The sequence below is a fragment of the Alligator mississippiensis genome, chromosome 1 (genome assembly GCF_030867095.1).
Source record: "Alligator mississippiensis isolate rAllMis1 chromosome 1, rAllMis1, whole genome shotgun sequence".
NCBI lineage: Eukaryota > Metazoa > Chordata > Crocodylia > Alligatoridae > Alligator > Alligator mississippiensis.
Window position 1 is genome coordinate 383,070,020 of NC_081824.1, and position 14,070 is coordinate 383,084,089.

A 14,070-nucleotide genomic window follows, 5' to 3' on the forward strand; every position below is an offset into this window, starting at 1 on the left:
CGTACTCCCCTCCCCCCGACAAGCCTAGTTTAAAGCCCGCCGGAGGAGATCCGCCAACCTAGTAGAAAACACACGCTTACCTTTGGGGGACAGGTGAAGCCCATCCCAGCTTGTCCTCTCCTGGGGAGCCTTGGTGAACAGATGCTCCCCCAAGCCCTGACATAAACCCCTGATATACTTATAGGTTGCCACCAAGTCCTCCCTGAGTCTTCTCTTCTCCAGGCTGAACAATCCCAAATCCCTCAGCCTCTCCTCAGGCATCTTGGTGTCCAGGCCTCTAATCATGTGGGTGGCCCTCCTTTGGACTCTCTCGAGCTTCTCTACATCCTTTTTGAAGTGCGGCACTCAGAACTGGATGCAGTACTGGATCCAGTTGTGGTTTTATCAAGGCCAAGTAGAGCAGGAGGATGGCATCCTTTGCCTTGCTCGAGATGCCTTGGTGGATGCTATGGCATTGCATTGGTGACTCATGTTCATTTTGTTGTCAATCATAACACTCAGGTCTTGTGGGTTCAACCAGGTTTATCTTAAACCAGTTTTGGCCATTTTGAAACTGGTTTATGTGCACTGAATTTCTGTTCTGTTACAGTTTTAAACCAGTTTCTGATCACTTAAAATGATTTATGTGCAACTTCTGTCCCTAGCCAAAATGACTGGATCCAACCTACAGTGTGTGTGTGTGTGTGTGTGTGTGTGTGTGGGAGGGCAGGTGGAGGGGGGGAGTTATCAGTAGCAAGCAGCTTGATTTGGCACGTCCTGTTCTTCTATGCCCTTCTTATCCACTCCACTGTCCTCTCTGCTGTCTCCCTTTCCCTTACCTTATGTCAGGTGCTGCTTATTCTCTTCATCCCTGTCTTCCTCCTTCCACTGCTAGACAGGCATTGCTTATGAGAGGTAAGCTCTATCCCTCCTTCTTCCCCGACTATGGCAGGCGGCTTACTGGAAGTGAGCTCTCTTTCTATCTCTCTCTCCCACCTTTTTCTTGTCCTCTTCCCAAGTGGGGTGGTAACTCCTGGTGCAGCAGGGTTTCAGGCAGCTGGCCCACTGTTTTAAAAGCTTAAGCACCACTGGATTAATTAAGTATTGAAGCCCTACAAATTCTTTGATGCTATGATTATACAAAATGTAAGGTGATCATAGATTCTGTAAAGGAAGCCATAAGGGTACTTTAGGGCATAGGGGTACTTATTATGCCAACAGAAGCTCACTCAAATATATCCTGCTGTTCTGCTGGCTCTACCTCTTGAACCAAAAGCTGTATCAGTATGTTTGTGTGATGCTTATAGCAGACTAATTAACATTCTTAACCATACTTATTAACCCACCTGCAGTGAATGAGCCTCCCTTCTACTTCAGGAGATAACAGGCACAGAAAAGTGATGTGTGTCTAAACACACTGCTGCCTGCCATGGCAATTTTTTTGTGTAAGTATCTCCTTAGATATATCATCTCTTGTGGCAAAATCTAGGTTAAATCCTTTAAGTGTCTCCAATATAAGCTTCAGCATGACTAAAAATCTCCAAGATGTTGATTCAAAAAGTCAAAGTCTTCAAAGGTTTCAAAAAACCATAGATAGTTTCCTCACGTGAAAAGGAGACATCCAAAGATAGACTCAGAGAACCCATGTGTTAGATGCTGAGCTGCTTTGAATGAGACAATGAGAAACATTAAAATGGAAATAAGAATCAATGAAGTTGGTCATACGAATCAATGAAGTTGATTTTTTGTGGTTTTAGGATTTTCTGGATCACTTTGTGACTGAGGTGCCTAAATCCTACTTGAGATGTGTTTAGGTAATTTTTTTTTCTTCCAGCTGTTTAGATTTCATCAGAGGTACATTTGGATATATAATGTACTGATCCCACAAGTTGATCTGCACAGACAGACTCCTATCTTCAGTGAACATCTGGATGGGTCTGGTTGTTGCCTGTACAAAGTAGCTTCTTCTTCAAGATCAGATGTAAAAAGCTTTCAGATTTTCCTCAAGAATTCACCTCGGGTCATGTGAGCCTGAGCCTCATGAAGCACAAACAGTTCTATTAATTAAAATTCACTACTGAGGATATAGTTCATTTAAAACCCTCAGAAAATTATGCACAGTTGTTTCATGTCCATAGATTTCTAGGAACTCCTTTCTTATATATTGAAGCTGTTATTTCAGTTTCTCCATTCTGTGATTTACTTCATAATAAACTGTTGCTTTCTAAGCAGTTTGATAAAAATGTCAGCGGTGAAATGACTGTAGCCCTCATAGAATGCAGTAATAACAAACAGAATTGCTGTGAATGATGTTCTGCTATGTACATGATAAAAAGGAATTAAAAACAAGTGCTGCAGTGATTGTAAACAAGCACAAGATCACCACACTACATTCTGCAATTGAGTAGAGGTAGGCATTTCACAATCTTATTATGTCAGCACTGGGGGTTGATAGATATTTTTACATTACTAAATATAAGGTGAATTAGTAATTACATCTCATATGTCAGAAACCAAGCACTAACAGTGAGAAGATAGACGCTCTTGTCATCAAAATTGCCCCTTTCAGTCCTACAGGAGAATTTCCCCATTTCATTGACTATGTAAACCTTTTACTCCTCCCTACTAGCACTTGTGAAATCTACTAAAGACTTTCCTCTGTCCTGGAAATTTCTATACTGTTTCCACATCAGTATACGGAATATGGCTCCTAAACAGTCTTCCTATTTGTTCCTATTTGTTCTCTGCATGCACCAATCCCAGAAATAAGGCAAGGAAGACTCTATGAACAAACACTATTTTTAGGATGCTTGATAGCATCAATGCAGGGTACCCTCTGTGTGGCTTCACTACCTCATTTCTGGGTTTGGTATATACAGAACAGGAATAAAGGGGGGGGGGGTGTTTGAGGGCAGTGTCAGAAAAATACAGGAAAAGTGGTAAGGACATATCCTTTGGGGCTACACCACCAGCCTTCCCCACCTGCTTTCTAAACAACACAGCAGCAGAAAGGGATCTCAGAGTCATAGTTGACTCAAAAATGAACAAGAGTCGACAATGTGACAAAGTGATCAACAGAGCTAATCGCATTCTATCATGCATTAACAGGTGCATTGCGAACAGGTCTAAGGAGGAGATACTTCCCCTCTGTGCAGCATTGGCAAGACTGCAGCTGGAGTGTATCTCAGAGGGTCCAGAGGAGGGCCACTCATATGGTTGGGAGCCTGCAGATAAGGTCCTACGAGGAGAGACTGAGGGACCTGGATCTCTTCAGCCTCCACAAGAGAAGTCTAAGAGGTGATATGGTGGCTGTCTACAAATTTGTCAGGGGGAGGGGGAGGGCAGCAAGGAACAGGAGATACTCTGTTTACCAAGGCACCCCTTGGAGTAACTAGGAGCAACAGCCACAAACTGATGGAGAGCAGATTCAGGTTAGACATCAGAAATAACTTCTTTATGGTAAGAGTTATCAGAAAGTGGAATGGGCTTCCAAGGGAGGTGGTGCTCTCCCCTACCTTGGGGGTCTTTAAGAGGAGACTGGACAAGCACCTGGCTGGGGTCATCTGACCCCAGTGCTCTATTCTGCCCAGGGCAGGGGTTTGGACTCAATGATCTACTGAGGTCCCTTCCAATCCTAAAAATCTATGAAATCTATCAAATTTATGAAAGCATACAATGGGCTTTGCTAGGAGATGGAAACAAGTCAGCCGACTCAGAGGAGGAATACTCTGCATTTGATACAGAATTAGACTGAGAAAATTACAAAGAAATACACTGTGGGCACATCTACATATTCATTAACGTGCAGTAGTTACTGCACATTTAGTTTAGTACTTGCTTAATGAAGTACTAACTAAATGTGAAGTAACTACAGTTACTGTGCAGTAGTGCTGGCACACAGCTTTTAGTAATGCTTACTGTGCAGTAGCTTAATACTACTATTAGGCTTGTTGATTTTGTCCAGCACACTACTGTATAATGTTATTAGCAGGAATCCTGGTTTTCTCTGATTAAAAAATAATCCCCAATTTTCAGATTAAAAAAAAGTAACCTCAAATCCACATTTTTCTGTGATCAAAATGAAACACTGGTAATATATATATATATCTATATTATTAGATGTGCCATACTTGACCATGGGAAAATGTGGATTTGGGGTTACTTTTTTAAATCTGAAAATTGGGGATTTTTTTTTAAATCAGAAAACCAGGATCTCTGTTAATAACTGGTTATTAGGCTACTGCACATTAAGTGTCTCATGTAGACATGCCCTTTATGTAACAATCCTGCATTTACAGAAGGTTGGACTTGATGTTAACACAGGCTTTTCATATCTCCTGATTCTAAGATTCTAGGAAATGAAATAAAAACTCTTAGTATTATTATCCCTAACTTATCAAAATAATCATATTCTATAAGGTATTTTAATAAAATGTACCTCAAATACATTTGATAACATCGTTGATGATGCACATTTTAAATTGGATTTGAAATCAACCTTCATTGTTTATGAAGAAACACATGCAATTCTCTGTGCCTGGTACGAATTGTGCAAATTTTCCCTTGTGGAACATTCATGGTAGAATGCACAGTATCATTAGTACTGACTCTAGTGCTGACAGAAACTGTGCGTTCAATTTTAAAGTACAGGTAAATGTAGCAGACTATTTCATAATGTTGCAGGATTAATTTAAAAATACATTTTGTCTCTTACAATCAGTCATTCACCTTGGTCAATTATGTTTATCACACTATGGGCAAAATACTATGAGCAAAGCAGTTTTCATTAGACTAAACAGGAAACAAAACATACACCCCAGATTTAACTATTATTGATAAATTATAGAAGTGTTCGTCTTAAAACAGTATACCTTGAATCCAACAACTGGTCTACTTTTACTTATAGAAAAAGGTTGTGCTCCCTCTGTTTGTTTATTTGTTTCTTTCATTTTTAAATTAAGATTTACCATGGTTTATTCATATAGAGTTTTTTGACAAGATTTTGTTAGAAAAAACTTAAGTAGATTTTGCTTTGTAAATGACATAAAGGCAGAGGAAAACATTTATAACATGAGGTACAATGTTCATTATTAATATTAAATTAAGCAATAGTAAGACAATGGCATCGTTTTGCAAGGTAGTGATCCCTTTCCTTGGCAGCCAAATTATAAGGCCTCAGGTCAAAACGTTAATCTTTATTAGGAAACAGGATGATTATTGCCTTGTAAAACTTTGGCATGCTTGCTATTGTTATTAGACTACAAGTTTCTTAAAAATGCATTGCCACATAAATAAACACGTCTCTATTCTTCTGCATTTAAGACTGTATGACAAGGAAGCAAGAATTCAGTGTCCTATGCTTAATATCTGTAGAGCATAATCCTATTTTTACTTTATGCAAACAAATGGCAGTTTCACAGCTATATAACTGCACATCATACAGTTTGAAATCTTACTCCATGTGCAGCGTGGATGCAGGAACATCCATATGACAGCTGACCATTCACAGGAGGCTGCTCTCTAGCCAGGCAAGTACACAACTCCTCCATATAAATGAAGTTGAGTGTAACTCTTAAAATCATCGCCCACTGTCTTTCTATGTTTTATCTGAGTGGTTAGGACACTCACCAAAGAAGTAAAGAGATCTTCCTTACCAGGAGCGGCTTGAACCTGAAGAACACAGGTGGTTAGGATATTTCCAGTTCTCTTGAACTGGGTCACGACACCTCATATTTAATAGTCATTAACTAAAAGGATGGAAAGTCTCTTTCCAACTGGAAAGTCTCTGTCCAACTGTGGGAGAGGGGACCCAGGCTCAAAGCCAATGTGCCCTCTTTCATATATTTCTTATATTTATAGGCCACCCTTTCCAACAAAGGCCTGACAAAGGCTCAGGGTGGTTTACAATGAGAGAAAAAAAAACGATAAAACCAGATAAGATAAAATAAGAAATGTAACAAAATCTCCTGAAACACTACCCCAATTTAGCATTTCACTGAGCCACACACCCATTACCTTGTTTATTTACCTTCAGAAGGTTCAAATATCATTACAGGAGGTGAATCTACATGTGTATATCAATGCACAGCAATAAATTCTGATGCATATTGCACCTGAGTTTATTGCTCCTAGACACTGAGTTTACATGTGTTCCAGCACTGCAGCACATTGAGCCAGGTCAGAGCAGTAGGCCCAGGGAAGGTGAGGTGTCAGTCTGCTAGCCCAGGGCTGCTCTGACCCAGCTCCGTGTTCTGCAGAGGGCCTGGCTGGGCAGTGTCTATATACGTCTTGCTGAGCATGCAAAAACTCCACAGCAGGATCATACTTGTATTTACAAATGCTAACCTGCTGCAGAGTTTATTAGTTCCCTGCAGCCTAATAAGATGTTTATTATTTGGGATGTGGAACTAATTAGGCAACTCCACAGTAAATGTCTTGTGTAGACATACCCAGTATGTTGGTTTCTAAAGTGGCATAAGATGTAAAGAATTAAGCAGAATTTCTTCCCCATCTTCCCTATATGTCAATGACTACATCTAATATACCTAAGATAATTGGACATCCATTCAGAAAGAGGAGAAAAAGGTTTATATTTAAGGCTTATACAAAGAATTTAAAAAGAGGAAATGTTCATCATGTTTTACTCTCCGTATAGAAAATAGCTTAGCAATAGTTGGAAGAAGACAGATGTATAGCTGCTGAGGGAAGAATACTGGAAAAGAATCAGTGCTTTATGTATGCACGCGTGTGCCTTAAATTCGATAAGGCTGCATTTTACCTTAAAGTCACAGGTTTACACTAGAACTAGCATGAAACAGTCCAATCCTCTGGGGACCTTCTAAATCTAAAGATATTCCATTTGGCATAGGACAGTCTTTACCTTCCACTACAATCAGTCAGCATCTTGGACTTGTCAAGAAAATGTAAGAAGAGCTACAGTCCTTCTTCATGATCCTCTGGTGCTCATAATTGGCTGATACCTATGATGCCTACTTGTGAGGGTGATTTGAGGAAACTGTTGTGTATTTCACTGAGCATATGGTTGTGCTCTTCTTGGTACCTCCAAGGGACTGAGGAGCTTCTGATACCTCCCTTTGTGCATATGTGCATGAACAGGTAGTATGGGGCCCCAGTGACTATAGAAAAGCCATTAATTTTATATTACTGAATGCAAAGTTTTATTGAAACAGACTATATAATTTAGTGCTAATTACCTGCAGATATTCTCATCTCTATTACCATTTGTTCAAAACCATCTTGAGATGATTACTGACTAAAATATATTACTATTTCATGGCCTTCTGAGAGCTCTTTAAAGGGAGATACTGGTCAGTCTATTTTCTAAAGGACTCTCTACAGTGCACAACTGAAGTAACTGCACTCTTGTCACCAACCATGTATTCTCCTTAAGTCAAAGAAAAAGGCACCATTTGGGAAGCTTGCAAAGCTTTGGTGGTTGCTGTACATTTGTTTTATTTTCTTTTAAATAAAGCTGGACAACAGTGGAAGAAACTTTTCAGAGATACTAAAAAATACTTTACAAAGAGAAGCTTTATAGATTGCAAGTTCCACACTCTTGTTCTGCCTTGGCTGCATCTGTGTGTGGTTTATATTAAATTCTTTGACAACTTAATTATCCTTTGAGTATAGGGACTTTTCAGAGACTGTTTGAAGTGCATCACTCAGTGAACCAACACCTTTCCCAGGCATTAGCAACTGTTAGCAGCAGCTATCAAGTAGACATTTAAGCTGACATTGAGCAAGTTTGCCTAAGTGTGGTTGGTCAGGGGCTTCATGGTTTAAGGTCAGTAAGGACTACTAAACTGACATAATAGGGAGGGAAAAAACCTTTTAAAAATATGGTATATGCAATATCATCAGTATTTTATCAATGAAATAAACTAATAAACACAAGCATTAACTGGGAGGTCTCATGACTCTAGAGTCGCAAATAGGAAGATCCAATTTTTCCTTTATGTGTCTAAGACTCCTGCCACACTTTACACTTATGATATATGTCATGGTGGGGTCCTGCAGGAGGGCCGTGATCTCCTTATGGCCCCCTCACCATACCAAGTCGGCCCAAGGGCACCCTCAAATTCTCGTCCGCCACATCTTTGATGGTTAGATGAAGTTGGGAGGCTGCCTTACGACTCCCTGGGCACAGTTAGCTAGGACCTCTGTCCCCGTGTGTTCCCGGACCCCCTGGGGGTCTCCCGGTATGATGGGTGCTCCCCAGGCACCCTAGCCTTATGGGCTACGCGTGGCTCCTACCAGCCCCTAATACCACGCCCCAAGCCTCACATATGGGACAGATGTTGTCCAGTCAAAATACACACTCACTTTCTCAGGTCCTCCTCTGTAATCTAGCCCGCTCTAGGGCCTTCTCCATGTCTCTATGCTAGTGCCCCTTCCTGGGCTCTCACTGTGCCCACTCCGGGCTCTCTCTAATACAGTGCCCCTCACTGGGACTCTTAGTAACACCGCCCCTCTCTTGGGACTCTTGAGGCCCACTCTGGGCCTTCTCTAAAATAATCTAGTCCACTTTGGGATGTCCTCTTGAGCCACCGGTCTTTTAGGCCCACCGCACTGCTAACCTCTCGTTTGCCAGACGCACTGTGCTGCTATCCCCTTTTCCTGGGGACCACCGCAGCACCGCCCTTCTCCTGGGGCGCTGTACTGCTAACCCCTTTCATCTGGGTCCACCGCAGCACCCTGCCCCTGTCCTGGGTTTTCCATAGTGCTAGCCTGTTACTGGGCTCGCTACGCCCGTCCTGGGCTTCTCAATCTTGCCCCCCTGGGGCCTCTCACATATTCCCCCTCTCTCTGGGACCTTCCAGGCACCCGCTGGGCTCCTTAATAATACCACCCCCTGTTTGGGGCTATCTATGCCCACCCTTGGCTTCCTAATAAAAATCACCCCTCTCTCTGGGACTTGTTGTGCCCACACTGGGCTCTTTAAATGAGCTTCTCTGGGCTGGGGTCTACACACCCCGCAAGTTGCACCCTTACTGGTGTCGGGGTCCTTCCACTCCTGTGAGCCCCCCCTACGAGTACTGCGCCCTCACTGGCGCTAGGGCCCCCACACCACTGTGAGTCCCTTTATGAGGATAACACGCCCTCTTGGCTCTAGGGCCCCACCCCTCTGGGGTCCCTATGAGGCCTCCTCCAACCCCTATAGCCTCACCCAAACCACCGGTGTAATATCAACGCCGAACATAAACTCAAGCCTCCTAGCTATAACTCAAACATAAAGCCTCCTGGCAGAACCATGGTGCTCAAACCTCTCTGAGCTGCTATCCTTCACCCAGCTAGAGCAGTTCCTGAGATTCTCGCCTCCTAACTCCAGGAGCTCCTGCTCCTCTGACTGCTGGCAGGGAACTGCCAGTCTGACCTTAGCCCTGGGCTTTATAAGGGCCAGGCCCTGCCTCCTACAGGCAGCTGGCTCTCCTTAGTTGCCCCGGCAACCTGCAGCTGGGCTCGTTATATCCTGCCAGGGCTCTCTCTCTCTCTCTCCCTGGCAGTTTCCACTCTCTAGGAGCGGGGCAGCGAGGTGCGCTGTGACAATATGATTAACCAACCAGACATTATAGCAATTAATTACAGCAGCATAAAACAAGGCATACGACACAACACCATTCCACAAAAAGTGTGAAACAACTTTGTGCTTGCTTCGTACTGAAGCCATTAATTGAATATGTGGCTAGGTGTACGTGACGGTTGGGAGCCAGCTAAGGAGAAGACTGTGCACTCCTGTGGCTGGAAATCCCACCAGCTGATGGGGCTTCAAGCAGTAGGGGTGCGTCACGTGCTCCTGAGACTGCGAGCCCTGAGAGTCCTGTGGCTGCAGGCAATGGGAGTTCACGGTGCACCTGTACACCTGTAAGCCCCTTTTAGCTGCAGGTTCCCAGCTTTGGGGGCACATGGTGCATCTCCACAGCTAGCAAACCACATCACCTGGTGGGACTCCCAGCATGGGAGTGAATGGTGTTCCCCTGCAGCTGGGTGCCCCATAAACTGTAGGCTCCCAGCCACAAAATATTGTTCTTTGCTGATGCAGGGTAAGCCCAGGATTGTAATCTTGAGCTCCCCCTGCACCAGTAATAAGACATGATGAGATCTGATGCTGAATCCCATAGTCTTGCCTCCTGACATCCATGCATGGCATAGCAGGAGGTGTGATTTTGTGGATCATACACCAGTTGATATTGTGCCTTTACCTTCATACAATAGCTGAGTAACTGCAGTTTTTGGCACTTATTCAGTTTGGCATTCCATTTCACCTGGTGAGGAAATAGAATAACCTCTCTGGAATGCAAATGATGCGGGTAGAGGCCTTCCAACTTTCTATCCCAATAGCACAATGTTCTGATTTGATGTCACACTTGTCTAGATGATGTTAGCCTGCATATCCTGCTTTTCTGCAAAATAATAGAACCACCAGGCCTCTCTGGCCCGCCTCTTGAATCTCACTGATTTTTGCATTTACTTTTGGATGAAATGGATAAACTTAACTGGAAAATATTCTGCCCCCAATGGAAGAAAGGACCCAGAATAGAGCTCAGGGCATATTCCCTTGTAGGCCCATTGCCAATACATTTTGTCTGATATATACTCTTCCCCCTGGGCCCAGATATCACCTCCCCTCCAGGCTATGCCAGGTTTGAGATAACTGCTACAGAGTCCATTTGACTAATGTCAGAGGAGGGAGATGTCAATTTAAATGTCTACAGTTAGAGAAAAAAGACATACAAAAAACTAGAAAGAACTCTTGGTTCCAAAATGATTCCTTTTATTAGACCAACTGGAAAATGGCAAGAGAATTGTCCTTTTCTGCAAGCATTTGGGATCAAAGTACCTTCGTCAGGCTCTGGGAAAAGTGTAGATGGTACAAGATGGTAAAAAGTCCCCATAGGTAGGAAATAAACTTCATTTTTGCACAGAGGGAACTGAAGATGGAAGGCTGTCCCTCTGGGTCCATAAGAGTGTCTTTGTGAGCTGTGTTAAGTAGCTCTTTGACGTGTTGATCAGGTAGAGTTCCTTCCCTGAAGGTGTCAGATAGCAGGCAGGGAGGTAAAAAAAAAATTCCTTGTTGTTCTGCAATGAAGTTTAAAATCCAAAATTGGCTAAAATTTGGCATCTTCCATGCTTCAGGGGTGTACTTGGTAGCTGTGTTGGTCTTAGACAAAAAGACATACAAAAAACTAGAACTCTTGGTTCCAAAGTGATACCTTTTATTAGACCAACTGGAAAATGGCAAGAAAATTAGAGAAGGTATTTAACCCAGGACAGCCACAAGCAAGGATGGCACCACAGCTGTATTCCTATTCTTCCTCTTCTCCTGATCCCTCCTCAGTCATAAAGAAAGAACATAAAAAACTACCTACAAGAAACAGCTTGAGGCTAAGGGCTGTAAATCACTCAGATGTTTTCATTTGTATCTTATCTTGCTTCCTGCTCAGAGTGTTAACTGTTGCCATCCAATTCTGAGGTGCCTAACACCCCCTAAGTAATGCACTAGGCACTAAACCCAGGACTGTGGATTCTGTTATGAAGGCAATACCTGACAATCCAGCACCACAAGTCCTAAATTCCTTTGTAAATCAGGTCCTGTATGCCTTAATCCATCCCTGTCTGTTAAATTATTTAGGGTAGCCTACATAATTTTGAATACTAGTGGTCCAGAACTATTTTGTAGTTTAGGAATTAGCAGTTCTCTTTCTTAATGGCTGAAAGTCTTTTAAGAGGAACAGATATATAATTAGCAACTTTTGTGCCCTGGGCAGGATGCTAGAGATTGGGGAAAGACAGAGGTGCTGCTGGGCATGAAAGTGTTGGGGGAAAATTGAGACCAGAGGAGGGGGACATTTTGCCTGACCCTGGAGACTCAAAAACCTCATCACTGCTGCTGAGGTGCTGCCTCTGCAGGGACCCACCATTCTGATATACCTTCTAAATCAGCACCTGCACCTAGTGCTTCACTTGCCCACCCTCCTACTCTCCCCAGTTATAGTACTAAAGAGCAGTATGGACAAGTTTACAACTGACATAAAAAGACCATCTGTAAGGCAGCTAGATTAAGATCACTCAGGTTGTTATGCAGTGCATGAAACAAATTATTTAAAGTTTGGGGTGTTGCCTGGAAATCTCTTCACACACACACACACATACACCCTTTCAGGTATGAGTGTGACAATGTGAAATTTGTCCATAAACCCTCCAAATGATGACAATTTAATTTTGCCACTGACTTTTATAGGAGGATTAGGCCCCAAAAGTATATCTTTTCCCAAATGCTTCAATAGAAAGGAATTAGCCTTTGACATTTTCATAGTTAACCAATAGTGAGTTGGTATTTGACACTGGGTTATCTTACAGATGTCAAAAAGTTTTAAAAAAGCCTGTTCCCCACCCAGCTCTCAAGGAGCTGAGCAGGGAATAGGCTCCTCAGCCCCCAACCAGCAGGGAGCATGCAGAGCCAGCTCCACAACTGCAGGGCTGGCACTGGGAGATCCTTATCTCCCAGCTTGAGCTCCTTGGTCACAGGGCTTGGGTTGGCAGACCCTTATCTCCTAGCACCAGTCCTGTGGTCACAGAGCTGGCACTGGGAAATAAGGATCTCCCAGGCCCACACCCAATCATGATCTCAGAGCAGGGGGCTTGCAGTTCCCTGCTACTAGGGCAGGGGTATATGGCCTCTGCCCAGACTCTGGTGGCAGAGCCCACCCCAGCAGCAGCCTGTTTCTGGGGGCAGGGAGCAATTTTCCACTCCCTGGTGGGTGGCTGACCAGGAGCAGGTGTCTACATGAAGGCTACTGCACCATTACTAATTGAAAGTCAATTTGCCACTTGCATTTGCAGGTAGCAAATTTACTTACAATTAGTGAGGTTTAATGTGCAGTAACCATATGCATGTGTAGACACAAATGCTTACTGCACAATAAACTATGCTACTGCGCAGTAAGTATCTTCTGTAGATGCACCTACTCTCAAGCATATGTTACAAGGCAATCATTCTGCCATAAGTCTTCAACATAAATTGGAAAATTACTTACTCATTTATTGGAACATACCCCATGCTACTACACAAGAATTACCTGCTACTTTTATTGAAAATACCATGGCATACTGTTTTGACCTTTTGTTGCCCTGTGGGGTCAGGTCAACTCTCAGGATCTCAATATTGTGCTGTTAGACAGGAGGATGTGACACAATTGCACATATACAAACACACAAATCAATTAGGTGTGCATGCACACACACACACACACACACACACACACACTACCAACTCAGGCACATACACATCCAAACCAGCGTAGGCACATGCATACCTATCACCAATGAAAGCACATACACTATACACCCCAAAAGTTAGACAAAAATTAATTGTCCATACCCAGACAAGGTTCCTTGGGTGAATCTGATATCTTTTATTAGATCAACCCATGTAGCTGGAGAATAGTTATTAAGCAAGCTTTCGGGTTCAAAAACCCTTTGTCAAGGCTAAGGAAGTTTCAGCAGTTGGTGTGTGCTCTTCCTGGATGGAATGAAAAGTAAAGAAGCCAGAGGCTGGGCTAAGGGGGTCAGTTGTCAGGCAGATTATAATGTGTCATAAATCCAATGTCTATATTTAGTCCATGATTTTTAGTATCCAGGAGGTTGATGAAGTGAGTTCCTAGGCTCATCTCTTGGGAAGTGTGTAAGTTTCCTTTGAGTATCAGGACTGTGAGATTGGAGAGAGAGTGGTTTTCTTGTGAGAAATGTGCCCCCACAGGTAATTGGGTATTTTTGTCTTTGATAGATTTCCGGTGTGCGTTTATTCTGGTGCGCAGTTGTTGTTTGGTCTCTTCTCTGTATTTTCCATCAGGGCATTTGGTGCATTGGATGAGGTATATTACATTTCTGGAAGTGCAGCTGTAAGATCCAGGAATGCTGATGGCTCTGTTGTGGGTATAGTAATAGTGGGAGTGGTGGAGATGTGTTGGCAGATTTTGCATTTCTTGTCCTGGCACGGTCTGGATCCTTTTGGTGTGTTCTGGGCTTGAGGAAGTTTGCTTCTGGTGATGAGGTTAGCAAGGTTCAGTGCTT